Genomic DNA, 25192 nt, shown 5'->3' with positions numbered 1-25192 from the left:
TCCCAGGGTGCACTCTTCCTCTAGAGCCCACATATGCAGATGAGGCCCATCCACTTGCCTCCCCTAGCTGTAGGGGGCCTTGCGCGTCCACTGGAGAGAAAACGGGGAGACGCTGGAGGTGCTTTGCCAGGGACACGAGTGGCCCTTTCTGGCTGCATCCACCCACCCGAGGCGGCGAGCTGCTGCCCTGGCTTCAGTCTCCTGCTGCTCCAAGTTAGTTTGGCGACAACGTGTCCGCCTCTGACGGGGCTCTGCATTGGAGCGAGGGCTGCTGTCTGCCCCTGTGCCTTTTTCACGCGCCGTGTTTGTTAAAATTAAAAGCGGAATGGAGGAAAAATGTAGTTCAAGACGGGGAAGACGAACGCCGCCTATCGGGCACAGAGTAGCAAAATGCCTACAGCACCTGGTATTCCCAGGCGGTCTCCCATCCAAGTACTAACCAGGCCCGACCCTGCTTAGCTTCCGAGATCGGACGAGATCGGGCGCATTCAGGGTGGTATGGCCGTAGGTGAAGAGTGCGCCGATTCCGAGCCTCTTGTGCTGTGTCGGCTCCTCCGACGTCCACTGCCCTCTTGCAAGGCTGAACGCTGTCCTCTGCAGTGTGCTTCTGCCCTTCTTTTTGCCTCAAGCTCAGGAGCCACAGCTGCCAGCTTGGAAAAGCAACGAGCGGCTCCATGCACCCACTTTTGAAATACCCACTTGCCTACTCATGTTTGCAAAGAAAGTGTCTGTAAATTCAGGCCAAGCCACACTTGCACTCACTCACCCAAGCATCCGTTCCTTACAAAACTTTAAAAAAAAACTCGGAAAGAAAGATGGAAATAAACACACACACAATTTTCCTGCTGGGGTCTCCTCGACTCTTTGGAAGGCAGAGGGCGATGTTGGTTGAGGCCTTACCTTCTCGGGCTGGCGGCCTACAAGTCCAGGAAAGAAGCAGGCCCAGTAACAGCAGCTGAGGCCCCCAGCCCAGCCCAGCCCAGCCCAGGCAGGCATCAGCTTAAGGCTGACTCTCTACCCCACTGCTGCCCCAAATTGGTTTGGCAAAAGTTTGCAAAGAAGATGCCTGTAAATTTAACTCACGCCACACTAGCACTCACCCAGGCGTCGGTTCCTTACAAAAATAGAAAGCACCTCTAAAAAAGAAGAAATAAACACACACACAATTTTCCTGCTGGGGTCTCCTCGACTCTTTGAAAGGCAGAGGGCGATGTTGGTTGAGGCCCTTACCTTCTCCGGCTGGTGGCCTACAAGTCCAGGAAAGAAGCATGCCCAGTAACAGCAGCTGAGGCCCCCAGACCAGCCCAGCCCAGCCCAGGCAGCCATCAGCTGAAGGCTGACTCTCTACCCCAGTGCTGGTCCAAGTTGGTTTGGCAAAAGTTTGCAAAGAAGATGCCTGTAAATGTAACTCACGCCACACTAGCACTCACCCAGGCGTCGGTTCCTTACAAAAATAGAAAGCACCTCTAAAAAAAGAAGAAATAAACACACACACAATTTTCCTGCTGCGGTCTCCTCGACTCTTTGGAAGGCAGAGGGCGATGTTGGTTGAAGCCCTTACCTTCTCTGGCTGGCGGCCTACAAGACCAGGAAAGAAGCAGGCCCAGTAACAGCAGCTGAGGCCCCCAGCCCAGCCACGCCTAGGCAGGCATCAGCGGAAGGCTGACTCTCTACCCCAGTGCTGCTCCAAGTTGGTTTGGCAAAAGTTTGCAAAGAAGCTGCCCGTAAATTCACCTCAAGCCACACTAGCACTCACCCAGTCGTCAGTTCCTTACAAAAATAGAAAGAATCTCTAAAAAAGAAGAAATAAACACACACACAATTTTCCTGCTTCTATTCCCTCGACTCTTTGGAAGGCAGAGGGCGATGTTGGTTGAGGCCTTACCTTCTCGGGCTGGCGGCCTACAAGTCCAGGAAAGAAGCAGGCCCAGTAACAGCAGCTGAGGCCCCCAGCCCAGCCCAGCCCAGGCAGGCATCAGCTTAAGGCTGACTCTCTACCCCACTGCTGCCCCAAATTGGTTTGGCAAAAGTTTGCAAAGAAGATGCCTGTAAATTTAACTCACGCCACACTAGCACTCACCCAGGCGTCGGTTCCTTACAAAAATAGAAAGCACCTCTAAAAAAGAAGAAATAAACACACACACAATTTTCCTGCTGCGGTCTCCTCGACTCTTTGGAAGGCAGAGGGCGATGTTGGTTGAAGCCCTTACCTTCTCTGGCTGGCGGCCTACAAGACCAGGAAAGAAGCAGGCCCAGTAACAGCAGCTGAGGCCCCCAGCCCAGCCACGCCTAGGCAGGCATCAGCGGAAGGCTGACTCTCTACCCCAGTGCTGCTCCAAGTTGGTTTGGCAAAAGTTTGCAAAGAAGCTGCCCGTAAATTCACCTCAAGCCACACTAGCACTCACCCAGTCGTCAGTTCCTTACAAAAATAGAAAGAATCTCTAAAAAAGAAGAAATAAACACACACACAATTTTCCTGCTTCTATCCCCTCGACTCTTTGGAAGGCAGAGGGCGATGTTGGTTGAGGCCTTACCTTCTCGGGCTGGCGGCCTACAAGTCCAGGAAAGAAGCAGGCCCAGTAACAGCAGCTGAGGCCCCCAGCCCAGCCCAGCCCAGGCAGGCATCAGCTTAAGGCTGACTCTCTACCCCACTGCTGCCCCAAATTGGTTTGGCAAAAGTTTGCAAAGAAGATGCCTGTAAATTTAACTCACGCCACACTAGCACTCACCCAGGCGTCGGTTCCTTACAAAAATAGAAAGCACCTCTAAAAAAGAAGAAATAAACACACACACAATTTTCCTGCTGGGGTCTCCTCGACTCTTTGAAAGGCAGAGGGCGATGTTGGTTGAGGCCCTTACCTTCTCCGGCTGGTGGCCTACAAGTCCAGGAAAGAAGCATGCCCAGTAACAGCAGCTGAGGCCCCCAGACCAGCCCAGCCCAGCCCAGGCAGCCATCAGCTGAAGGCTGACTCTCTACCCCAGTGCTGGTCCAAGTTGGTTTGGCAAAATTTTGCAAAGAAGATGCCTGTAAATGTAACTCACGCCACACTAGCACTCACCCAGGCGTCGGTTCCTTACAAAAATAGAAAGCACCTCTAAAAAAAGAAGAAATAAACACACACACAATTTTCCTGCTTCTATTCCCTCGACTCTTTGGAAGGCAGAGGGCGATGTTGGTTGAGGCCTTACCTTCTCGGGCTGGCGGCCTACAAGTCCAGGAAAGAAGCAGGCCCAGTAACAGCAGCTGAGGCCCCCAGCCCAGCCCAGCCCAGGCAGCCATCAGCTGAAGGCTGACTCTCTACCCCAGTGCTGGTCCAAGTTGGTTTGGCAAAATTTTGCAAAGAAGATGCCTGTAAATGTAACTCACGCCACACTAGCACTCACCCAGGCGTCGGTTCCTTACAAAAATAGAAAGCACCTCTAAAAAAAGAAGAAATAAACACACACACAATTTTCCTGCTGCGGTCTCCTCGACTCTTTGGAAGGCAGAGGGCGATGTTGGTTGAAGCCCTTACCTTCTCTGGCTGGCGGCCTACAAGACCAGGAAAGAAGCAGGCCCAGTAACAGCAGCTGAGGCCCCCAGCCCAGCCACGCCTAGGCAGGCATCAGCGGAAGGCTGACTCTCTACCCCAGTGCTGCTCCAAGTTGGTTTGGCAAAAGTTTGCAAAGAAGCTGCCCGTAAATTCACCTCAAGCCACACTAGCACTCACCCAGGCGTCAGTTCCTTACAAAAATAGAAAGAATCTCTAAAAAAGAAGAAATAAACACACACACAATTTTCCTGCTTCTATTCCCTCGACTCTTTGGAAGGCAGAGGGCGATGTTGGTTGAGGCCTTACCTTCTCGGGCTGGCGGCCTACAAGTCCAGGAAAGAAGCAGGCCCAGTAACAGCAGCTGAGGCCCCCAGCCCAGCCCAGCCCAGGCAGCCATCAGCTGAAGGCTGACTCTCTACCCCAGTGCTGGTCCAAGTTGGTTTGGCAAAATTTTGCAAAGAAGATGCCTGTAAATGTAACTCACGCCACACTAGCACTCACCCAGGCGTCGGTTCCTTACAAAAATAGAAAGCACCTCTAAAAAAGAAGAAATAAACACACACACAATTTTCCTGCTGCGGTCTCCTCGACTCTTTGGAAGGCAGAGGGCGATGTTGGTTGAAGCCCTTACCTTCTCTGGCTGGCGGCCTACAAGACCAGGAAAGAAGCAGGCCCAGTAACAGCAGCTGAGGCCCCCAGCCCAGCCACGCCTAGGCAGGCATCAGCGGAAGGCTGACTCTCTACCCCAGTGCTGCTCCAAGTTGGTTTGGCAAAAGTTTGCAAAGAAGCTGCCCGTAAATTCACCTCAAGCCACACTAGCACTCACCCAGGCGTCAGTTCCTTACAAAAATAGAAAGAATCTCTAAAAAAGAAGAAATAAACACACACACAATTTTCCTGCTTCTATCCCCTCGACTCCTTGGAAGGCGGAGGGCAACCTTCGCCGCTGGTGGCCTTCACATGCAGGAAAGAAGCACACCCAGGAACAGCAGCTGAGGCTCCCAGCCCAGGCAGGCTTCAGCTGAAGGCCGACTTGGGAAGCACTGAGGCCAGACCCTGGGCTCCTGGGTCCCTCGGTTGAAGGCTCGAGGCCAGACCCCTTGGCTCCTGTGTCCCTTGGCTGAAGGCTCGACCAGTGCTCGACCAGGCTCGATCAGGCGAGATATTAGGTAGCATGGGGCCCAGCTGGGACTTCTAGGAAGCTTAGGGTGACGGCCGCTTCTGCCCCATCATCCAGAGGCCTGGCTATGGAGAGGCATGATGTGGCCTCCCTCCCTTCCTGCCTCTTGTAGGCACTTCTCCCCCGTGAGCACTTCCCGCTCCAAGTGTCCCCTTGTCTCCCAGGGTGCACTCTTCCTCTAGAGCCCACATATGCAGATGAGGCCCATCCACTTGCCTCCCCTAGCTGTAGGGGGCCTTGCGCGTCCACTGGAGAGAAAACGGGGAGACGCTGGAGGTGCTTTGCCAGGGACACGAGTGGCCCTTTCTGGCTGCATCCACCCACCCGAGGCGGCGAGCTGCTGCCCTGGCTTCAGTCTCCTGCTGCTCCAAGTTAGTTTGGCGACAACGTGTCCGCCTCTGACGGGGCTCTGCATTGGAGCGAGGGCTGCTGTCTGCCCCTGTGCCTTTTTCACGCGCCGTGTTTGTTAAAATTAAAAGCGGAATGGAGGAAAAATGTAGTTCAAGACGGGGAAGACGAACGCCGCCTATCGGGCACAGAGTAGCAAAATGCCTACAGCACCTGGTATTCCCAGGCGGTCTCCCATCCAAGTACTAACCAGGCCCGACCCTGCTTAGCTTCCGAGATCGGACGAGATCGGGCGCATTCAGGGTGGTATGGCCGTAGGTGAAGAGTGCGCCGATTCCGAGCCTCTTGTGCTGTGTCGGCTCCTCCGACGTCCACTGCCCTCTTGCAAGGCTGAACGCTGTCCTCTGCAGTGTGCTTCTGCCCTTCTTTTTGCCTCAAGCTCAGGAGCCACAGCTGCCAGCTTGGAAAAGCAACGAGCGGCTCCATGCACCCACTTTTGAAATACCCACTTGCCTACTCATGTTTGCAAAGAAAGTGTCTGTAAATTCAGGCCAAGCCACACTTGCACTCACTCACCCAAGCATCCGTTCCTTACAAAACTTTAAAAAAAAACTCGGAAAGAAAGATGGAAATAAACACACACACAATTTTCCTGCTGGGGTCTCCTCGACTCTTTGGAAGGCAGAGGGCGATGTTGGTTGAGGCCTTACCTTCTCGGGCTGGCGGCCTACAAGTCCAGGAAAGAAGCAGGCCCAGTAACAGCAGCTGAGGCCCCCAGCCCAGCCCAGCCCAGCCCAGGCAGGCATCAGCTTAAGGCTGACTCTCTACCCCACTGCTGCCCCAAATTGGTTTGGCAAAAGTTTGCAAAGAAGATGCCTGTAAATTTAACTCACGCCACACTAGCACTCACCCAGGCGTCGGTTCCTTACAAAAATAGAAAGCACCTCTAAAAAAGAAGAAATAAACACACACACAATTTTCCTGCTGGGGTCTCCTCGACTCTTTGAAAGGCAGAGGGCGATGTTGGTTGAGGCCCTTACCTTCTCCGGCTGGTGGCCTACAAGTCCAGGAAAGAAGCATGCCCAGTAACAGCAGCTGAGGCCCCCAGACCAGCCCAGCCCAGCCCAGGCAGCCATCAGCTGAAGGCTGACTCTCTACCCCAGTGCTGGTCCAAGTTGGTTTGGCAAAAGTTTGCAAAGAAGATGCCTGTAAATGTAACTCACGCCACACTAGCACTCACCCAGGCGTCGGTTCCTTACAAAAATAGAAAGCACCTCTAAAAAAAGAAGAAATAAACACACACACAATTTTCCTGCTGCGGTCTCCTCGACTCTTTGGAAGGCAGAGGGCGATGTTGGTTGAAGCCCTTACCTTCTCTGGCTGGCGGCCTACAAGACCAGGAAAGAAGCAGGCCCAGTAACAGCAGCTGAGGCCCCCAGCCCAGCCACGCCTAGGCAGGCATCAGCGGAAGGCTGACTCTCTACCCCAGTGCTGCTCCAAGTTGGTTTGGCAAAAGTTTGCAAAGAAGCTGCCCGTAAATTCACCTCAAGCCACACTAGCACTCACCCAGTCGTCAGTTCCTTACAAAAATAGAAAGAATCTCTAAAAAAGAAGAAATAAACACACACACAATTTTCCTGCTTCTATTCCCTCGACTCTTTGGAAGGCAGAGGGCGATGTTGGTTGAGGCCTTACCTTCTCGGGCTGGCGGCCTACAAGTCCAGGAAAGAAGCAGGCCCAGTAACAGCAGCTGAGGCCCCCAGCCCAGCCCAGCCCAGGCAGGCATCAGCTTAAGGCTGACTCTCTACCCCACTGCTGCCCCAAATTGGTTTGGCAAAAGTTTGCAAAGAAGATGCCTGTAAATTTAACTCACGCCACACTAGCACTCACCCAGGCGTCGGTTCCTTACAAAAATAGAAAGCACCTCTAAAAAAGAAGAAATAAACACACACACAATTTTCCTGCTGCGGTCTCCTCGACTCTTTGGAAGGCAGAGGGCGATGTTGGTTGAAGCCCTTACCTTCTCTGGCTGGCGGCCTACAAGACCAGGAAAGAAGCAGGCCCAGTAACAGCAGCTGAGGCCCCCAGCCCAGCCACGCCTAGGCAGGCATCAGCGGAAGGCTGACTCTCTACCCCAGTGCTGCTCCAAGTTGGTTTGGCAAAAGTTTGCAAAGAAGCTGCCCGTAAATTCACCTCAAGCCACACTAGCACTCACCCAGTCGTCAGTTCCTTACAAAAATAGAAAGAATCTCTAAAAAAGAAGAAATAAACACACACACAATTTTCCTGCTTCTATCCCCTCGACTCTTTGGAAGGCAGAGGGCGATGTTGGTTGAGGCCTTACCTTCTCGGGCTGGCGGCCTACAAGTCCAGGAAAGAAGCAGGCCCAGTAACAGCAGCTGAGGCCCCCAGCCCAGCCCAGCCCAGGCAGGCATCAGCTTAAGGCTGACTCTCTACCCCACTGCTGCCCCAAATTGGTTTGGCAAAAGTTTGCAAAGAAGATGCCTGTAAATTTAACTCACGCCACACTAGCACTCACCCAGGCGTCGGTTCCTTACAAAAATAGAAAGCACCTCTAAAAAAGAAGAAATAAACACACACACAATTTTCCTGCTGGGGTCTCCTCGACTCTTTGAAAGGCAGAGGGCGATGTTGGTTGAGGCCCTTACCTTCTCCGGCTGGTGGCCTACAAGTCCAGGAAAGAAGCATGCCCAGTAACAGCAGCTGAGGCCCCCAGACCAGCCCAGCCCAGCCCAGGCAGCCATCAGCTGAAGGCTGACTCTCTACCCCAGTGCTGGTCCAAGTTGGTTTGGCAAAATTTTGCAAAGAAGATGCCTGTAAATGTAACTCACGCCACACTAGCACTCACCCAGGCGTCGGTTCCTTACAAAAATAGAAAGCACCTCTAAAAAAAGAAGAAATAAACACACACACAATTTTCCTGCTTCTATTCCCTCGACTCTTTGGAAGGCAGAGGGCGATGTTGGTTGAGGCCTTACCTTCTCGGGCTGGCGGCCTACAAGTCCAGGAAAGAAGCAGGCCCAGTAACAGCAGCTGAGGCCCCCAGCCCAGCCCAGCCCAGGCAGCCATCAGCTGAAGGCTGACTCTCTACCCCAGTGCTGGTCCAAGTTGGTTTGGCAAAATTTTGCAAAGAAGATGCCTGTAAATGTAACTCACGCCACACTAGCACTCACCCAGGCGTCGGTTCCTTACAAAAATAGAAAGCACCTCTAAAAAAAGAAGAAATAAACACACACACAATTTTCCTGCTGCGGTCTCCTCGACTCTTTGGAAGGCAGAGGGCGATGTTGGTTGAAGCCCTTACCTTCTCTGGCTGGCGGCCTACAAGACCAGGAAAGAAGCAGGCCCAGTAACAGCAGCTGAGGCCCCCAGCCCAGCCACGCCTAGGCAGGCATCAGCGGAAGGCTGACTCTCTACCCCAGTGCTGCTCCAAGTTGGTTTGGCAAAAGTTTGCAAAGAAGCTGCCCGTAAATTCACCTCAAGCCACACTAGCACTCACCCAGGCGTCAGTTCCTTACAAAAATAGAAAGAATCTCTAAAAAAGAAGAAATAAACACACACACAATTTTCCTGCTTCTATTCCCTCGACTCTTTGGAAGGCAGAGGGCGATGTTGGTTGAGGCCTTACCTTCTCGGGCTGGCGGCCTACAAGTCCAGGAAAGAAGCAGGCCCAGTAACAGCAGCTGAGGCCCCCAGCCCAGCCCAGCCCAGGCAGCCATCAGCTGAAGGCTGACTCTCTACCCCAGTGCTGGTCCAAGTTGGTTTGGCAAAATTTTGCAAAGAAGATGCCTGTAAATGTAACTCACGCCACACTAGCACTCACCCAGGCGTCGGTTCCTTACAAAAATAGAAAGCACCTCTAAAAAAAGAAGAAATAAACACACACACAATTTTCCTGCTGCGGTCTCCTCGACTCTTTGGAAGGCAGAGGGCGATGTTGGTTGAAGCCCTTACCTTCTCTGGCTGGCGGCCTACAAGACCAGGAAAGAAGCAGGCCCAGTAACAGCAGCTGAGGCCCCCAGCCCAGCCACGCCTAGGCAGGCATCAGCGGAAGGCTGACTCTCTACCCCAGTGCTGCTCCAAGTTGGTTTGGCAAAAGTTTGCAAAGAAGCTGCCCGTAAATTCACCTCAAGCCACACTAGCACTCACCCAGGCGTCAGTTCCTTACAAAAATAGAAAGAATCTCTAAAAAAGAAGAAATAAACACACACACAATTTTCCTGCTTCTATCCCCTCGACTCCTTGGAAGGCGGAGGGCAACCTTCGCCGCTGGTGGCCTTCACATGCAGGAAAGAAGCACACCCAGGAACAGCAGCTGAGGCTCCCAGCCCAGGCAGGCTTCAGCTGAAGGCCGACTTGGGAAGCACTGAGGCCAGACCCTGGGCTCCTGGGTCCCTCGGTTGAAGGCTCGAGGCCAGACCCCTTGGCTCCTGTGTCCCTTGGCTGAAGGCTCGACCAGTGCTCGACCAGGCTCGATCAGGCGAGATATTAGGTAGCATGGGGCCCAGCTGGGACTTCTAGGAAGCTTAGGGTGACGGCCGCTTCTGCCCCATCATCCAGAGGCCTGGCTATGGAGAGGCATGATGTGGCCTCCCTCCCTTCCTGCCTCTTGTAGGCACTTCTCCCCCGTGAGCACTTCCCGCTCCAAGTGTCCCCTTGTCTCCCAGGGTGCACTCTTCCTCTAGAGCCCACATATGCAGATGAGGCCCATCCACTTGCCTCCCCTAGCTGTAGGGGGCCTTGCGCGTCCACTGGAGAGAAAACGGGGAGACGCTGGAGGTGCTTTGCCAGGGACACGAGTGGCCCTTTCTGGCTGCATCCACCCACCCGAGGCGGCAAGCTGCTGCCCTGGCTTCAGTCTCCTGCTGCTCCAAGTTAGTTTGGCGACAACGTGTCCGCCTCTGACGGGGCTCTGCATTGGAGCGAGGGCTGCTGTCTGCCCCTGTGCCTTTTTCACGCGCCGTGTTTGTTAAAATTAAAAGCGGAATGGAGGAAAAATGTAGTTCAAGACGGGGAAGACGAACGCCGCCTATCGGGCACAGAGTAGCAAAATGCCTACAGCACCTGGTATTCCCAGGCGGTCTCCCATCCAAGTACTAACCAGGCCCGACCCTGCTTAGCTTCCGAGATCGGACGAGATCGGGCGCATTCAGGGTGGTATGGCCGTAGGTGAAGAGTGCGCCGATTCCGAGCCTCTTGTGCTGTGTCGGCTCCTCCGACGTCCACTGCCCTCTTGCAAGGCTGAACGCTGTCCTCTGCAGTGTGCTTCTGCCCTTCTTTTTGCCTCAAGCTCAGGAGCCACAGCTGCCAGCTTGGAAAAGCAACGAGCGGCTCCATGCACCCACTTTTGAAATACCCACTTGCCTACTCATGTTTGCAAAGAAAGTGTCTGTAAATTCAGGCCAAGCCACACTTGCACTCACTCACCCAAGCATCCGTTCCTTACAAAACTTTAAAAAAAAACTCGGAAAGAAAGATGGAAATAAACACACACACAATTTTCCTGCTGGGGTCTCCTCGACTCTTTGGAAGGCAGAGGGCGATGTTGGTTGAGGCCTTACCTTCTCGGGCTGGCGGCCTACAAGTCCAGGAAAGAAGCAGGCCCAGTAACAGCAGCTGAGGCCCCCAGCCCAGCCCAGCCCAGCCCAGGCAGGCATCAGCTTAAGGCTGACTCTCTACCCCACTGCTGCCCCAAATTGGTTTGGCAAAAGTTTGCAAAGAAGATGCCTGTAAATTTAACTCACGCCACACTAGCACTCACCCAGGCGTCGGTTCCTTACAAAAATAGAAAGCACCTCTAAAAAAGAAGAAATAAACACACACACAATTTTCCTGCTGGGGTCTCCTCGACTCTTTGAAAGGCAGAGGGCGATGTTGGTTGAGGCCCTTACCTTCTCCGGCTGGTGGCCTACAAGTCCAGGAAAGAAGCATGCCCAGTAACAGCAGCTGAGGCCCCCAGACCAGCCCAGCCCAGCCCAGGCAGCCATCAGCTGAAGGCTGACTCTCTACCCCAGTGCTGGTCCAAGTTGGTTTGGCAAAATTTTGCAAAGAAGATGCCTGTAAATGTAACTCACGCCACACTAGCACTCACCCAGGCGTCGGTTCCTTACAAAAATAGAAAGCACCTCTAAAAAAAGAAGAAATAAACACACACACAATTTTCCTGCTGCGGTCTCCTCGACTCTTTGGAAGGCAGAGGGCGATGTTGGTTGAAGCCCTTACCTTCTCTGGCTGGCGGCCTACAAGACCAGGAAAGAAGCAGGCCCAGTAACAGCAGCTGAGGCCCCCAGCCCAGCCACGCCTAGGCAGGCATCAGCGGAAGGCTGACTCTCTACCCCAGTGCTGCTCCAAGTTGGTTTGGCAAAAGTTTGCAAAGAAGCTGCCCGTAAATTCACCTCAAGCCACACTAGCACTCACCCAGGCGTCAGTTCCTTACAAAAATAGAAAGAATCTCTAAAAAAGAAGAAATAAACACACACACAATTTTCCTGCTTCTATTCCCTCGACTCTTTGGAAGGCAGAGGGCGATGTTGGTTGAGGCCTTACCTTCTCGGGCTGGCGGCCTACAAGTCCAGGAAAGAAGCAGGCCCAGTAACAGCAGCTGAGGCCCCCAGCCCAGCCCAGCCCAGGCAGCCATCAGCTGAAGGCTGACTCTCTACCCCAGTGCTGGTCCAAGTTGGTTTGGCAAAATTTTGCAAAGAAGATGCCTGTAAATGTAACTCACGCCACACTAGCACTCACCCAGGCGTCGGTTCCTTACAAAAATAGAAAGCACCTCTAAAAAAAGAAGAAATAAACACACACACAATTTTCCTGCTGCGGTCTCCTCGACTCTTTGGAAGGCAGAGGGCGATGTTGGTTGAAGCCCTTACCTTCTCTGGCTGGCGGCCTACAAGACCAGGAAAGAAGCAGGCCCAGTAACAGCAGCTGAGGCCCCCAGCCCAGCCACGCCTAGGCAGGCATCAGCGGAAGGCTGACTCTCTACCCCAGTGCTGCTCCAAGTTGGTTTGGCAAAAGTTTGCAAAGAAGCTGCCCGTAAATTCACCTCAAGCCACACTAGCACTCACCCAGGCGTCAGTTCCTTACAAAAATAGAAAGAATCTCTAAAAAAGAAGAAATAAACACACACACAATTTTCCTGCTTCTATCCCCTCGACTCCTTGGAAGGCGGAGGGCAACCTTCGCCGCTGGTGGCCTTCACATGCAGGAAAGAAGCACACCCAGGAACAGCAGCTGAGGCTCCCAGCCCAGGCAGGCTTCAGCTGAAGGCCGACTTGGGAAGCACTGAGGCCAGACCCTGGGCTCCTGGGTCCCTCGGTTGAAGGCTCGAGGCCAGACCCCTTGGCTCCTGTGTCCCTTGGCTGAAGGCTCGACCAGTGCTCGACCAGGCTCGATCAGGCGAGATATTAGGTAGCATGGGGCCCAGCTGGGACTTCTAGGAAGCTTAGGGTGACGGCCGCTTCTGCCCCATCATCCAGAGGCCTGGCTATGGAGAGGCATGATGTGGCCTCCCTCCCTTCCTGCCTCTTGTAGGCACTTCTCCCCCGTGAGCACTTCCCGCTCCAAGTGTCCCCTTGTCTCCCAGGGTGCACTCTTCCTCTAGAGCCCACATATGCAGATGAGGCCCATCCACTTGCCTCCCCTAGCTGTAGGGGGCCTTGCGCGTCCACTGGAGAGAAAACGGGGAGACGCTGGAGGTGCTTTGCCAGGGACACGAGTGGCCCTTTCTGGCTGCATCCACCCACCCGAGGCGGCGAGCTGCTGCCCTGGCTTCAGTCTCCTGCTGCTCCAAGTTAGTTTGGCGACAACGTGTCCGCCTCTGACGGGGCTCTGCATTGGAGCGAGGGCTGCTGTCTGCCCCTGTGCCTTTTTCACGCGCCGTGTTTGTTAAAATTAAAAGCGGAATGGAGGAAAAATGTAGTTCAAGACGGGGAAGACGAACGCCGCCTATCGGGCACAGAGTAGCAAAATGCCTACAGCACCTGGTATTCCCAGGCGGTCTCCCATCCAAGTACTAACCAGGCCCGACCCTGCTTAGCTTCCGAGATCGGACGAGATCGGGCGCATTCAGGGTGGTATGGCCGTAGGTGAAGAGTGCGCCGATTCCGAGCCTCTTGTGCTGTGTCGGCTCCTCCGACGTCCACTGCCCTCTTGCAAGGCTGAACGCTGTCCTCTGCAGTGTGCTTCTGCCCTTCTTTTTGCCTCAAGCTCAGGAGCCACAGCTGCCAGCTTGGAAAAGCAACGAGCGGCTCCATGCACCCACTTTTGAAATACCCACTTGCCTACTCATGTTTGCAAAGAAAGTGTCTGTAAATTCAGGCCAAGCCACACTTGCACTCACTCACCCAAGCATCCGTTCCTTACAAAACTTTAAAAAAAAACTCGGAAAGAAAGATGGAAATAAACACACACACAATTTTCCTGCTGGGGTCTCCTCGACTCTTTGGAAGGCAGAGGGCGATGTTGGTTGAGGCCTTACCTTCTCGGGCTGGCGGCCTACAAGTCCAGGAAAGAAGCAGGCCCAGTAACAGCAGCTGAGGCCCCCAGCCCAGCCCAGCCCAGCCCAGGCAGGCATCAGCTTAAGGCTGACTCTCTACCCCACTGCTGCCCCAAATTGGTTTGGCAAAAGTTTGCAAAGAAGATGCCTGTAAATTTAACTCACGCCACACTAGCACTCACCCAGGCGTCGGTTCCTTACAAAAATAGAAAGCACCTCTAAAAAAGAAGAAATAAACACACACACAATTTTCCTGCTGGGGTCTCCTCGACTCTTTGAAAGGCAGAGGGCGATGTTGGTTGAGGCCCTTACCTTCTCCGGCTGGTGGCCTACAAGTCCAGGAAAGAAGCATGCCCAGTAACAGCAGCTGAGGCCCCCAGACCAGCCCAGCCCAGCCCAGGCAGCCATCAGCTGAAGGCTGACTCTCTACCCCAGTGCTGGTCCAAGTTGGTTTGGCAAAAGTTTGCAAAGAAGATGCCTGTAAATGTAACTCACGCCACACTAGCACTCACCCAGGCGTCGGTTCCTTACAAAAATAGAAAGCACCTCTAAAAAAAGAAGAAATAAACACACACACAATTTTCCTGCTGCGGTCTCCTCGACTCTTTGGAAGGCAGAGGGCGATGTTGGTTGAAGCCCTTACCTTCTCTGGCTGGCGGCCTACAAGACCAGGAAAGAAGCAGGCCCAGTAACAGCAGCTGAGGCCCCCAGCCCAGCCACGCCTAGGCAGGCATCAGCGGAAGGCTGACTCTCTACCCCAGTGCTGCTCCAAGTTGGTTTGGCAAAAGTTTGCAAAGAAGCTGCCCGTAAATTCACCTCAAGCCACACTAGCACTCACCCAGTCGTCAGTTCCTTACAAAAATAGAAAGAATCTCTAAAAAAGAAGAAATAAACACACACACAATTTTCCTGCTTCTATTCCCTCGACTCTTTGGAAGGCAGAGGGCGATGTTGGTTGAGGCCTTACCTTCTCGGGCTGGCGGCCTACAAGTCCAGGAAAGAAGCAGGCCCAGTAACAGCAGCTGAGGCCCCCAGCCCAGCCCAGCCCAGGCAGGCATCAGCTTAAGGCTGACTCTCTACCCCACTGCTGCCCCAAATTGGTTTGGCAAAAGTTTGCAAAGAAGATGCCTGTAAATTTAACTCACGCCACACTAGCACTCACCCAGGCGTCGGTTCCTTACAAAAATAGAAAGCACCTCTAAAAAAGAAGAAATAAACACACACACAATTTTCCTGCTGCGGTCTCCTCGACTCTTTGGAAGGCAGAGGGCGATGTTGGTTGAAGCCCTTACCTTCTCTGGCTGGCGGCCTACAAGACCAGGAAAGAAGCAGGCCCAGTAACAGCAGCTGAGGCCCCCAGCCCAGCCACGCCTAGGCAGGCATCAGCGGAAGGCTGACTCTCTACCCCAGTGCTGCTCCAAGTTGGTTTGGCAAAAGTTTGCAAAGAAGCTGCCCGTAAATTCACCTCAAGCCACACTAGCACTCACCCAGTCGTCAGTTCCTTACAAAAATAGAAAGAATCTCTAAAAAAGAAGAAATAAACACACACACAATTTTCCTGCTTCTATCCCCTCGACTCTTTGGAAGGCAGAGGGCGATGTTGGTTGAGGCCTTACCTTCTCGGGCTGGCGGCCTACAAGTCCAGGAAAGAAGCAGGCCCAGTAACAGCAGCTGAGGCCCCCAGCCCAGCCCAGCCCAGGCAGGCATCAGCTTAAGGCTGACTCTCTACCCCACTGCTGCCCCAAATTGGTTTGGCAAAAGTTTGCAAAGAAGATGCCTGTAAATTTAACTCACGCCACACTAGCACTCACCCAGGCGTCGGTTCCTTACAAAAATAGAAAGCACCTCTAAAAAAGAAGAAATAAACACACACACAATTTTCCTGCTGGGGTCTCCTCGACTCTTTGAAAGGCAGAGGGCGATGTTGGTTGAGGCCCTTACCTTCTCCGGCTGGTGGCCTACAAGTCCAGGAAAGAAGCATGCCCAGTAACAGCAGCTGAGGCCCCCAGACCAGCCCAGCCCAGCCCAGGCAGCCATCAGCTGAAGGCTGACTCTCTACCCCAGTGCTGGTCCAAGTTGGTTTGGCAAAATTTTGCAAAGAAGATGCCTGTAAATGTAACTCACGCCACACTAGCACTCACCCAGGCGTCGGTTCCTTACAAAAATAGAAAGCACCTCTAAAAAAAGAAGAAATAAACACACACACAATTTTCCTGCTTCTATTCCCTCGACTCTTTGGAAGGCAGAGGGCGATGTTGGTTGAGGCCTTACCTTCTCGGGCTGGCGGCCTACAAGTCCAGGAAAGAAGCAGGCCCAGTAACAGCAGCTGAGGCCCCCAGCCCAGCCCAGCCCAGGCAGCCATCAGCTGAAGGCTGACTCTCTACCCCAGTGCTGGTCCAAGTTGGTTTGGCAAAATTTTGCAAAGAAGATGCCTGTAAATGTAACTCACGCCACACTAGCACTCACCCAGGCGTCGGTTCCTTACAAAAATAGAAAGCACCTCTAAAAAAAGAAGAAATAAACACACACACAATTTTCCTGCTGCGGTCTCCTCGACTCTTTGGAAGGCAGAGGGCGATGTTGGTTGAAGCCCTTACCTTCTCTGGCTGGCGGCCTACAAGACCAGGAAAGAAGCAGGCCCAGTAACAGCAGCTGAGGCCCCCAGCCCAGCCACGCCTAGGCAGGCATCAGCGGAAGGCTGACTCTCTACCCCAGTGCTGCTCCAAGTTGGTTTGGCAAAAGTTTGCAAAGAAGCTGCCCGTAAATTCACCTCAAGCCACACTAGCACTCACCCAGGCGTCAGTTCCTTACAAAAATAGAAAGAATCTCTAAAAAAGAAGAAATAAACACACACACAATTTTCCTGCTTCTATTCCCTCGACTCTTTGGAAGGCAGAGGGCGATGTTGGTTGAGGCCTTACCTTCTCGGGCTGGCGGCCTACAAGTCCAGGAAAGAAGCAGGCCCAGTAACAGCAGCTGAGGCCCCCAGCCCAGCCCAGCCCAGGCAGCCATCAGCTGAAGGCTGACTCTCTACCCCAGTGCTGGTCCAAGTTGGTTTGGCAAAATTTTGCAAAGAAGATGCCTGTAAATGTAACTCACGCCACACTAGCACTCACCCAGGCGTCGGTTCCTTACAAAAATAGAAAGCACCTCTAAAAAAAGAAGAAATAAACACACACACAATTTTCCTGCTGCGGTCTCCTCGACTCTTTGGAAGGCAGAGGGCGATGTTGGTTGAAGCCCTTACCTTCTCTGGCTGGCGGCCTACAAGACCAGGAAAGAAGCAGGCCCAGTAACAGCAGCTGAGGCCCCCAGCCCAGCCACGCCTAGGCAGGCATCAGCGGAAGGCTGACTCTCTACCCCAGTGCTGCTCCAAGTTGGTTTGGCAAAAGTTTGCAAAGAAGCTGCCCGTAAATTCACCTCAAGCCACACTAGCACTCACCCAGGCGTCAGTTCCTTACAAAAATAGAAAGAATCTCTAAAAAAGAAGAAATAAACACACACACAATTTTCCTGCTTCTATCCCCTCGACTCCTTGGAAGGCGGAGGGCAACCTTCGCCGCTGGTGGCCTTCACATGCAGGAAAGAAGCACACCCAGGAACAGCAGCTGAGGCTCCCAGCCCAGGCAGGCTTCAGCTGAAGGCCGACTTGGGAAGCACTGAGGCCAGACCCTGGGCTCCTGGGTCCCTCGGTTGAAGGCTCGAGGCCAGACCCCTTGGCTCCTGTGTCCCTTGGCTGAAGGCTCGACCAGTGCTCGACCAGGCTCGATCAGGCGAGATATTAGGTAGCATGGGGCCCAGCTGGGACTTCTAGGAAGCTTAGGGTGACGGCCGCTTCTGCCCCATCATCCAGAGGCCTGGCTATGGAGAGGCATGATGTGGCCTCCCTCCCTTCCTGCCTCTTGTAGGCACTTCTCCCCCGTGAGCACTTCCCGCTCCAAGTGTCCCCTTGTCTCCCAGGGTGCACTCTTCCTCTAGAGCCCACATATGCAGATGAGGCCCATCCACTTGCCTCCCCTAGCTGTAGGGGGCCTTGCGCGTCCACTGGAGAGAAAACGGGGAGACGCTGGAGGTGCTTTGCCAGGGACACGAGTGGCCCTTTCTGGCTGCATCCACCCACCCGAGGCGGCGAGCTGCTGCCCTGGCTTCAGTCTCCTGCTGCTCCAAGTTAGTTTGGCGACAACGTGTCCGCCTCTGACGGGGCTCTGCATTGGAGCGAGGGCTGCTGTCTGCCCCTGTGCCTTTTTCACGCGCCGTGTTTGTTAAAATTAAAAGCGGAATGGAGGAAAAATGTAGTTCAAGACGGGGAAGACGAACGCCGCCTATCGGGCACAGAGTAGCAAAATGCCTACAGCACCTGGTATTCCCAGGCGGTCTCCCATCCAAGTACTAACCAGGCCCGACCCTGCTTAGCTTCCGAGATCGGACGAGATCGGGTGCATTCAGGGTGGTATGGCCGTAGGTGAAGAGTGCGCCGATTCCGAGCCTCTTGTGCTGTGTCGGCTCCTCCGACGTCCACTGCCCTCTTGCAAGGCTGAACGCTGTCCTCTGCAGTGTGCTTCTGCCCTTCTTTTTGCCTCAAGCTCAGGAGCCACAGCTGCCAGCTTGGAAAAGCAACGAGCGGCTCCATGCACCCACTTTTGAAATACCCACTTGCCTACTCATGTTTGCAAAGAAAGTGTCTGTAAATTCAGGCCAAGCCACACTTGCACTCACTCACCCAAGCATCCGTTCCTTACAAAACTTTAAAAAAAAACTCGGAAAGAAAGATGGAAATAAACACACACACAATTTTCCTGCTGGGGTCTCCTCGACTCTTTGGAAGGCAGAGGGCGATGTTGGTTGAGGCCTTACCTTCTCGGGCTGGCGGCCTACAAGTCCAGGAAAGAAGCAGGCCCAGTAACAGCAGCTGAGGCCCCCAGCCCAGCCCAGCCCAGCCCAGGCAGGCATCAGCTTAAGGCTGACTCTCTACCCCACTGCTGCCCCAAATTGGTTTGGCAAAAGTTTGCAAAGAAGATGCCTGTAAATTTAACTCACGCCACACTAGCACTCACCCAGGCGTCGGTTCCTTACAAAAATAGAAAGCACCTCTAAAAAAGAAGAAATAAACACACACACAATTTTCCTGCTGGGGTCTCCTCGACTCTTTGAAAGGCAGAGGGCGATGTTGGTTGAGGCCCTTACCTTCTCCGGCTGGTGGCCTACAAGTCCAGGAAAGAAGCATGCCCAGTAACAGCAGCTGAGGCCCCCAGACCAGCCCAGCCCAGCCCAGGCAGCCATCAGCTGAAGGCTGACTCTCTACCCCAGTGCTGGTCCAAGTTGGTTTGGCAAAAGTTTGCAAAGAAGATGCCTGTAAATGTAACTCACGCCACACTAGCACTCACCCAGGCGTCGGTTCCTTACAAAAATAGAAAGCACCTCTAAAAAAAGAAGAAATAAACACACACACAATTTTCCTGCTGCGGTCTCCTCGACTCTTTGGAAGGCAGAGGGCGATGTTGGTTGAAGCCCTTACCTTCTCTGGCTGGCGGCCTACAAGACCAGGAAAGAAGCAGGCCCAGTAACAGCAGCTGAGGCCCCCAGCCCAGCCACGCCTAGGCAGGCATCAGCGGAAGGCTGACTCTCTACCCCAGTGCTGCTCCAAGTTGGTTTGGCAAAAGTTTGCAAAGAAGCTGCCCGTAAATTCACCTCAAGCCACACTAGCACTCACCCAGTCGTCAGTTCCTTACAAAAATAGAAAGAATCTCTAAAAAAGAAGAAATAAACACACACACAATTTTCCTGCTTCTATTCCCTCGACTCTTTGGAAGGCAGAGGGCGATGTTGGTTGAGGCCTTACCTTCTCGGGCTGGCGGCCTACAAGTCCAGGAAAGAAGCAGGCCCAGTAACAGCAGCTGAGGCCCCCAGCCCAGCCCAGCCCAGGCAGCCATCAGCTGAAGGCTGACTCTCTACCCCAGTGCTGGTCCAAGTTGGTTTGGCAAAATTTTGCAAAGAAGATGCCTGTAAATGTAACTCACGCCACACCAGCACTCACCCAGGCGTCGGTTCCTTACAAAAATAGAAAGCACCTCTAAAAAAAGAAGAAATAAACACACACACAATTTTCCTGCTGCGGTCTCCTCGACTCTTTGGAAGGCAGAGGGCGATGTTGGTTGAAGCCCTTACCTTCTCTGGCTGGCGGCCTACAAGACCAGGAAAGAAGCAGGCCCAGTAACAGCAGCTGAGGCCCCCAGCCCAGCCACGCCTAGGCAGGCATCAGCGGAAGGCTGACTCTCTACCCCAGTGCTGCTCCAAGTTGGTTTGGCAAAAGTTTGCAAAGAAGCTGCCCGTAAATTCACCTCAAGCCACACTAGCACTCACCCAGGCGTCAGTTCCTTACAAAAATAGAAAGAATCTCTAAAAAAGAAGAAATAAACACACACACAATTTTCCTGCTTCTATCCCCTCGACTCCTTGGAAGGCGGAGGGCAACCTTCGCCGCTGGTGGCCTTCACATGCAGGAAAGAAGCACACCCAGGAACAGCAGCTGAGGCTCCCAGCCCAGGCAGGCTTCAGCTGAAGGCCGACTTGGGAAGCACTGAGGCCAGACCCTGGGCTCCTGGGTCCCTCGGTTGAAGGCTCGAGGCCAGACCCCTTGGCTCCTGTGTCCCTTGGCTGAAGGCTCGACCAGTGCTCGACCAGGCTCGATCAGGCGAGATATTAGGTAGCATGGGGCCCAGCTGGGACTTCTAGGAAGCTTAGGGTGACGGCCGCTTCTGCCCCATCATCCAGAGGCCTGGCTATGGAGAGGCATGATGTGGCCTCCCTCCCTTCCTGCCTCTTGTAGGCACTTCTCCCCCGTGAGCACTTCCCGCTCCAAGTGTCCCCTTGTCTCCCAGGGTGCACTCTTCCTCTAGAGCCCACATATGCAGATGAGGCCCATCCACTTGCCTCCCCTAGCTGTAGGGGGCCTTGCGCGTCCACTGGAGAGAAAACGGGGAGACGCTGGAGGTGCTTTGCCAGGGACACGAGTGGCCCTTTCTGGCTGCATCCACCCACCCGAGGCGGCGAGCTGCTGCCCTGGCTTCAGTCTCCTGCTGCTCCAAGTTAGTTTGGCGACAACGTGTCCGCCTCTGACGGGGCTCTGCATTGGAGCGAGGGCTGCTGTCTGCCCCTGTGCCTTTTTCACGCGCCGTGTTTGTTAAAATTAAAAGCGGAATGGAGGAAAAATGTAGTTCAAGACGGGGAAGACGAACGCCGCCTATCGGGCACAGAGTAGCAAAATGCCTACAGCACCTGGTATTCCCAGGCGGTCTCCCATCCAAGTACTAACCAGGCCCGACCCTGCTTAGCTTCCGAGATCGGACGAGATCGGGCGCATTCAGGGTGGTATGGCCGTAGGTGAAGAGTGCGCCGATTCCGAGCCTCTTGTGCTGTGTCGGCTCCTCCGACGTCCACTGCCCTCTTGCAAGGCTGAACGCTGTCCTCTGCAGTGTGCTTCTGCCCTTCTTTTTGCCTCAAGCTCAGGAGCCACAGCTGCCAGCTTGGAAAAGCAACGAGCGGCTCCATGCACCCACTTTTGAAATACCCACTTGCCTACTCATGTTTGCAAAGAAAGTGTCTGTAAATTCAGGCCAAGCCACACTTGCACTCACTCACCCAAGCATCCGTTCCTTACAAAACTTTAAAAAAAAACTCGGAAAGAAAGATGGAAATAAACACACACACAATTTTCCTGCTGGGGTCTCCTCGACTCTTTGGAAGGCAGAGGGCGATGTTGGTTGAGGCCTTACCTTCTCGGGCTGGCGGCCTACAAGTCCAGGAAAGAAGCAGGCCCAGTAACAGCAGCTGAGGCCCCCAGCCCAGCCCAGCCCAGCCCAGGCAGGCATCAGCTTAAGGCTGACTCTCTACCCCACTGCTGCCCCAAATTGGTTTGGCAAAAGTTTGCAAAGAAGATGCCTGTAAATTTAACTCACGCCACACTAGCACTCACCCAGGCGTCGGTTCCTTACAAAAATAGAAAGCACCTCTAAAAAAGAAGAAATAAACACACACACAATTTTCCTGCTGGGGTCTCCTCGACTCTTTGAAAGGCAGAGGGCGATGTTGGTTGAGGCCCTTACCTTCTCCGGCTGGTGGCCTACAAGTCCAGGAAAGAAGCATGCCCAGTAACAGCAGCTGAGGCCCCCAGACCAGCCCAGCCCAGCCCAGGCAGCCATCAGCTGAAGGCTGACTCTCTACCCCAGTGCTGGTCCAAGTTGGTTTGGCAAAAGTTTGCAAAGAAGATGCCTGTAAATGTAACTCACGCCACACTAGCACTCACCCAGGCGTCGGTTCCTTACAAAAATAGAAAGCACCTCTAAAAAAAGAAGAAATAAACACACACACAATTTTCCTGCTGCGGTCTCCTCGACTCTTTGGAAGGCAGAGGGCGATGTTGGTTGAAGCCCTTACCTTCTCTGGCTGGCGGCCTACAAGACCAGGAAAGAAGCAGGCCCAGTAACAGCAGCTGAGGCCCCCAGCCCAGCCACGCCTAGGCAGGCATCAGCGGAAGGCTGACTCTCTACCCCAGTGCTGCTCCAAGTTGGTTTGGCAAAAGTTTGCAAAGAAGCTGCCCGTAAATTCACCTCAAGCCACACTAGCACTCACCCAGTCGTCAGTTCCTTACAAAAATAGAAAGAATCTCTAAAAAAGAAGAAATAAACACACACACAATTTTCCTGCTTCTATTCCCTCGACTCTTTGGAAGGCAGAGGGCGATGTTGGTTGAGGCCTTACCTTCTCGGGCTGGCGGCCTACAAGTCCAGGAAAGAAGCAGGCCCAGTAACAGCAGCTGAGGCCCCCAGCCCAGCCCAGCCCAGGCAGCCATCAGCTGAAGGCTGACTCTCTACCCCAGTGCTGGTCCAAGTTGGTTTGGCAAAATTTTGCAAAGAAGATGCCTGTAAATGTAACTCACGCCACACCAGCACTCACCCAGGCGTCGGTTCCTTACAAAAATAGAAAGCACCTCTAAAAAAAGAAGAAATAAACACACACACAATTTTCCTGCTGCGGTCTCCTCGACTCTTTGGAAGGCAGAGGGCGATGTTGGTTGAAGCCCTTACCTTCTCTGGCTGGCGGCCTACAAGACCAGGAAAGAAGCAGGCCCAGTAACAGCAGCTGAGGCCCCCAGCCCAGCCACGCCTAGGCAGGCATCAGCGGAAGGCTGACTCTCTACCCCAGTGCTGCTCCAAGTTGGTTTGGCAAAAGTTTGCAAAGAAGCTGCCCGTAAATTCACCTCAAGCCACACTAGCACTCACCCAGGCGTCAGTTCCTTACAAAAATAGAAAGAATCTCTAAAAAAGAAGAAATAAACACACACACAATTTTCCTGCTTCTATCCCCTCGACTCCTTGGAAGGCGGAGGGCAACCTTCGCCGCTGGTGGCCTTCACATGCAGGAAAGAAGCACACCCAGGAACAGCAGCTGAGGCTCCCAGCCCAGGCAGGCTTCAGCTGAAGGCCGACTTGGGAAGCACTGAGGCCAGACCCTGGGCTCCTGGGTCCCTCGGTTGAAGGCTCGAGGCCAGACCCCTTGGCTCCTGTGTCCCTTGGCTGAAGGCTCGACCAGTGCTCGACCAGGCTCGATCAGGCGAGATATTAGGTAGCATGGGGCCCAGCTGGGACTTCTAGGAAGCTTAGGGTGACGGCCGCTTCTGCCCCATCATCCAGAGGCCTGGCTATGGAGAGGCATGATGTGGCCTCCCTCCCTTCCTGCCTCTTGTAGGCACTTCTCCCCCGTGAGCACTTCCCGCTCCAAGTGTCCCCTTGTCTCCCAGGGTGCACTCTTCCTCTAGAGCCCACATATGCAGATGAGGCCCATCCACTTGCCTCCCCTAGCTGTAGGGGGCCTTGCGCGTCCACTGGAGAGAAAACGGGGAGACGCTGGAGGTGCTTTGCCAGGGACACGAGTGGCCCTTTCTGGCTGCATCCACCCACCCGAGGCGGCGAGCTGCTGCCCTGGCTTCAGTCTCCTGCTGCTCCAAGTTAGTTTGGCGACAACGTGTCCGCCTCTGACGGGGCTCTGCATTGGAGCGAGGGCTGCTGTCTGCCCCTGTGCCTTTTTCACGCGCCGTGTTTGTTAAAATTAAAAGCGGAATGGAGGAAAAATGTAGTTCAAGACGGGGAAGACGAACGCCGCCTATCGGGCACAGAGTAGCAAAATGCCTACAGCACCTGGTATTCCCAGGCGGTCTCCCATCCAAGTACTAACCAGGCCCGACCCTGCTTAGCTTCCGAGATCGGACGAGATCGGGCGCATTCAGGGTGGTATGGCCGTAGGTGAAGAGTGCGCCGATTCCGAGCCTCTTGTGCTGTGTCGGCTCCTCCGACGTCCACTGCCCTCTTGCAAGGCTGAACGCTGTCCTCTGCAGTGTGCTTCTGCCCTTCTTTTTGCCTCAAGCTCAGGAGCCACAGCTGCCAGCTTGGAAAAGCAACGAGCGGCTCCATGCACCCACTTTTGAAATACCCACTTGCCTACTCATGTTTGCAAAGAAAGTGTCTGTAAATTCAGGCCAAGCCACACTTGCACTCACTCACCCAAGCATCCGTTCCTTACAAAACTTTAAAAAAAAACTCGGAAAGAAAGATGGAAATAAACACACACACAATTTTCCTGCTGGGGTCTCCTCGACTCTTTGGAAGGCAGAGGGCGATGTTGGTTGAGGCCTTACCTTCTCGGGCTGGCGGCCTACAAGTCCAGGAAAGAAGCAGGCCCAGTAACAGCAGCTGAGGCCCCCAGCCCAGCCCAGCCCAGCCCAGGCAGGCATCAGCTTAAGGCTGACTCTCTACCCCACTGCTGCCCCAAATTGGTTTGGCAAAAGTTTGCAAAGAAGATGCCTGTAAATTTAACTCACGCCACACTAGCACTCACCCAGGCGTCGGTTCCTTACAAAAATAGAAAGCACCTCTAAAAAAGAAGAAATAAACACACACACAATTTTCCTGCTGGGGTCTCCTCGACTCTTTGAAAGGCAGAGGGCGATGTTGGTTGAGGCCCTTACCTTCTCCGGCTGGTGGCCTACAAGTCCAGGAAAGAAGCATGCCCAGTAACAGCAGCTGAGGCCCCCAGACCAGCCCAGCCCAGCCCAGGCAGCCATCAGCTGAAGGCTGACTCTCTACCCCAGTGCTGGTCCAAGTTGGTTTGGCAAAAGTTTGCAAAGAAGATGCCTGTAAATGTAACTCACGCCACACTAGCACTCACCCAGGCGTCGGTTCCTTACAAAAATAGAAAGCACCTCTAAAAAAAGAAGAAATAAACACACACACAATTTTCCTGCTGCGGTCTCCTCGACTCTTTGGAAGGCAGAGGGCGATGTTGGTTGAAGCCCTTACCTTCTCTGGCTGGCGGCCTACAAGACCAGGAAAGAAGCAGGCCCAGTAACAGCAGCTGAGGCCCCCAGCCCAGCCACGCCTAGGCAGGCATCAGCGGAAGGCTGACTCTCTACCCCAGTGCTGCTCCAAGTTGGTTTGGCAAAAGTTTGCAAAGAAGCTGCCCGTAAATTCACCTCAAGCCACACTAGCACTCACCCAGTCGTCAGTTCCTTACAAAAATAGAAAGAATCTCTAAAAAAGAAGAAATAAACACACACACAAT

The 25192-nt window shown here is 53.7% G+C and overlaps 7 non-coding genes across 7 annotated transcripts; all 7 read right to left on the bottom strand.

The window, feature by feature from the left end:
* Positions 1-391: 391 nt before the first annotated feature.
* Positions 392-510, bottom strand: LOC138558950 (5S ribosomal RNA). The gene has a single exon (XR_011299068.1). It is a non-coding gene; the product is annotated as a 5S ribosomal RNA (ribosomal RNA).
* Positions 511-5262: 4752 nt separating this feature from the next.
* Positions 5263-5381, bottom strand: LOC138558948 (5S ribosomal RNA). The gene has a single exon (XR_011299066.1). It is a non-coding gene; the product is annotated as a 5S ribosomal RNA (ribosomal RNA).
* A 4753-nt stretch (positions 5382-10134) lies between these two features.
* LOC138558947 (5S ribosomal RNA) lies at positions 10135-10253 on the bottom strand. Its single transcript, XR_011299065.1, has one exon. It is a non-coding gene; the product is annotated as a 5S ribosomal RNA (ribosomal RNA).
* A 2799-nt stretch (positions 10254-13052) lies between these two features.
* LOC138558946 (5S ribosomal RNA) lies at positions 13053-13171 on the bottom strand. Its single transcript, XR_011299064.1, has one exon. It is a non-coding gene; the product is annotated as a 5S ribosomal RNA (ribosomal RNA).
* Positions 13172-17924: 4753 nt separating this feature from the next.
* On the bottom strand, positions 17925-18043 carry LOC138558909 (5S ribosomal RNA). The gene has a single exon (XR_011299027.1). It is a non-coding gene; the product is annotated as a 5S ribosomal RNA (ribosomal RNA).
* A 2799-nt stretch (positions 18044-20842) lies between these two features.
* LOC138558945 (5S ribosomal RNA) lies at positions 20843-20961 on the bottom strand. Its single transcript, XR_011299063.1, has one exon. It is a non-coding gene; the product is annotated as a 5S ribosomal RNA (ribosomal RNA).
* Positions 20962-23760: 2799 nt separating this feature from the next.
* On the bottom strand, positions 23761-23879 carry LOC138558944 (5S ribosomal RNA). The gene has a single exon (XR_011299062.1). It is a non-coding gene; the product is annotated as a 5S ribosomal RNA (ribosomal RNA).
* Positions 23880-25192: the final 1313 nt, after the last annotated feature.

This window comes from Ambystoma mexicanum, unplaced genomic scaffold (assembly GCF_040938575.1).
Source record: "Ambystoma mexicanum isolate Mex_15411 unplaced genomic scaffold, UKY_AmexF1_1 Mex_scaf34, whole genome shotgun sequence".
Taxonomy (NCBI): Eukaryota; Metazoa; Chordata; class Amphibia; order Caudata; family Ambystomatidae; genus Ambystoma; species Ambystoma mexicanum.
Note: the sequence above shows the minus strand (reverse complement) of the source record. Positions and strands in the feature narration are given on the sequence as shown.